The sequence below is a fragment of the Pinus tabuliformis genome, chromosome 7 (genome assembly GCF_031772625.1).
Source record: "Pinus tabuliformis cultivar Carrire ecotype Pingquan chromosome 7, CPIR1, whole genome shotgun sequence".
NCBI lineage: Eukaryota > Viridiplantae > Streptophyta > Pinopsida > Pinales > Pinaceae > Pinus > Pinus tabuliformis.
The window spans coordinates 217,824,712-217,828,052 of NC_142293.1; the positions used below are offsets into that span (position 1 = coordinate 217,824,712).

At 36.5% G+C, this 3,341-nt stretch overlaps 1 non-coding gene across 1 annotated transcript; it reads right to left on the reverse strand.

Annotated features, from left to right (window-relative positions):
• Positions 1-883: 883 nt before the first annotated feature.
• On the reverse strand, positions 884-970 carry TRNAM-CAU (transfer RNA methionine (anticodon CAU)). The gene is given in 2 exon segments: positions 884-919; positions 933-970. It is a non-coding gene; the product is annotated as a tRNA-Met (tRNA).
• Between the last annotated feature and the right edge of the window lie 2,371 nt (positions 971-3,341).

The window sequence follows — 3,341 nt, forward strand, 5'->3', positions numbered from 1 at the left end:
GATATCTGACTCAGCATTTCAGATTTTTTATAAGATAATATGATTATGAATCTAACCTAATCATCCAGAGATCACTGCATAGGGAAACCATATTACTGACAAGATATCCAACTGAGCATTTCGGGCTTTTTACAGGTGAGAATTTTACCAAACAGTGTAGCAACTAAGATTATGAATCCAATCTAATCATACAGAAATCATTGCACAGGTGAGAATTTTACCAAACAGTATGGCAACTAAGATTATGAATCCAATCTAATCATACAGAAATCATTGCACGGAGAATTCATATTACTGAGAAGATATCTGACTGGGCATTTCAGAGTTTTTACAGCTGAGAAATTTACCAAGCAGCATGGAAACTAAGATTATGAATCCAATTTAATCATACAGAAACCATTGCACAGAGAATTCATATTACTGAGAAATCTGACTGAGCATTTCAGAGTTTTTACAGGTGAGAATTTTACCAAACAGCATGGAAACTAAGATTATGAATCCAACCTGATCATACAGAAATCATTGCACAGAGAAATTATATTATGAGAATATATCGGACTAAGCATCTAGATTTTTTACAGGTGAAAATAAATATATTTTATTACTGAGAAGATATGTGACTGAGCATTTCAGAGTTTTTACAGGTGAGAAATTTACCAAACAGCATGGAAACTAAGATTATGAATCCAACCTAATCATACAGAAATCATTGCACAGAGAATTCATATTAGTGAGAAGATACCTGACTGAGCATTTCAGATTTTTTGCTGGTGAGAATAAAGATATTTTAATGGAGTTCATATTAGTGAGAAGATATCTGACTGAGCATTTCAGATTTTTTACAGGTGAGAATAAAGATATTTTAATGGAGTTCAAAAAAGATTGGGGTGAGAGAGGCTCGAACTCTCGACCTCAGGATTTCTCAGATAAGCTATGAGACCTACGCGCTAACCAACTGCGCCACCACCCCTGTTGCTTTTAAATGAAACTTATCAAATAAATTCTACATTTAAAACAGGTAACAAGGCTTAAACCTAAGCCTTGCACGATTTCGACAGTGGTGTCCAATTAATGTAAAGTCGACGCATCAAATTTCATCAAAGTGAGGCTTCTCTTGGTTCGTCTGGATTTTTCGCAGTCGCAGGAGCGAACCAGGTTGGAAAAACCTGTGATGGGGTTCGACGATTTCTTCTTCGGGGAGCCATAATAAGAAGAAAAATCGGAGCTTAGCCTTTCCCCTGTTTCCTCCGGCAAACGATGACGAGCCCCATACCTCCATGGGGAAGACAATGTGAAAATGTGAAAAGACAATCAAAGAAGAGGAAATTATTTGAAGAGGAAATTATTTTAACGTTCACGAAATGAAAACCCATTGCTTCTTGAATCCAACCTCCAAGCTAATCCAAAACCACCCACACTACCCATTCCAAATTTTTCAAGTATTTTCTACTAAATCAATTATTTAGTTTACACTCATGTCTTCATCAATCACCAAGGCAAACCCAATCCACTACCTCTTCACCACCTTGTGCCACTTCTTTCCCTTCACATCCTTTACCCTCATCTCTCCTTTCAAATGTTGTAATTCCCACTGCCCACGTATGAAACCATTATCTCCCACCTCAAAAACCCCTATCCCTTCCACTGTGCTCAAGAAACAAAAACTTTATTAGAAAGAGTGCTTCTTAGGTTCAAGAATTCTCCTTCCAAGACCTTGAAACTAGATGTCTTTAGTCTTTTCACACAAAAGAACCATCATTTCCTTCCGAAGAAATCTACCAACCATCGTCTAAAGGACAATCCAAATCTTGAAAACATACTTACAAAAAGGCATCGCATCTTGGAACCACAATACCTCCCACTAGATTGTTGATTGAACCATTATCCCTAAAATTGGATTTTACACAATATTGTTCCCCTTTGACTCCCAAGGCCCTAGGGAGCCTTTCCACCAACATAGCACTACTAGGATAATTAGCCAAAAAGTCATCTTCAGGTAAAGAGTCTTCAAAATAGTCCACAAGCTTAATATCTTCCTCCATCCCTTAAACCCTAGGTTCTTTTACCACGAGATATTAACCAATGTTCTCAACAATATGTTTACCAAGCTTGTGGAAGTAGACTCACCCAAGTGATGATGTGATAATATTATGTGGTTTTATGGATCCTCATAATGTAGTCTTTGCTCCATGACTAAGACAACATCTGTGCACTAACAATGGCACCTGCATTAGTGGACTACAAATGACAAAGGCATTTGCTACAACATTGCAATCGCAAAAAAAGTGAAGCTCAACACCACTAAGTAATCACTTTTGTATATACAACAATATATCTTGTGATCTTTTCAAGAAAGAGTTTGTGTCATACTAAAAATTTAGCTCAAGCAACATAGCAATTGGAGTAGCGATTATTGACTTGGTCATTAGGGATCCATCTTGCCTGAAGCTCCTTTTGCAACACCCATGCCTTCTCTAACATAAATCCTACTCTACTCCTTTTCACTACCCTAGGGTTAGGGTTAGTGTTTACTCCACTTTATTATGTCCTCCTACCAAAAACTTTGGCATATTGAACTATTGCGATCCTTACCAAGATTCATGTGTAATGTTATCTTCAAACAATCTAAAATCCAATTCTACTTATGGTTAGAGTAAAGAATCATCGCCACTCCACAAAAGCTTTTGTCTTCAACATTTCCAATATTTTAACCTCCTATTGTATGCCACACTAAAAGGAGGGATCTAACAAACCATTGAAGCAATAGATATTGCCATTGTACAATAGATTCTAAGAAGATATGTTATAATTATGGTTGTTGTTGCAACCAACCACTAGATATTGATGCTAAATTAATCGTCTTTCCATTGAAAACAAAAAGGGTTGTATATCCACGACTCAACCAATTAAGAGAAACGTGCATGATATGATTCAAGCAAACTATGAAGCTAAAACACCATTCCATTTGCAACTCATTCACAAAGTCAAAACATCTATCCCCACACTTTTTTATATGTATGTGTGTACACACACACACACACCAACAAATGCATGTTGAGATCGCACATGTAAAGGTCATATCACAGATGAAGGTTGTGAGCACCTATCATATATATATATATATACCCTTGATTATTGGCTCATGATTAGTGTTCGGGCAAGATGATGTATTTTCTTAGGAACTTGACTTGGATTGGTATGCTCTTATCCTTGGCAAAGAAAGATACGAAGCAATATACAATAATGAAGGATCTTGAGCTTTTAGGTAAGTCTAATATACCACTTATTAATTGGTTTGTGGAGTCCTTTATTTTTCAAAAGATTGAAGAAGAAGACAAGTT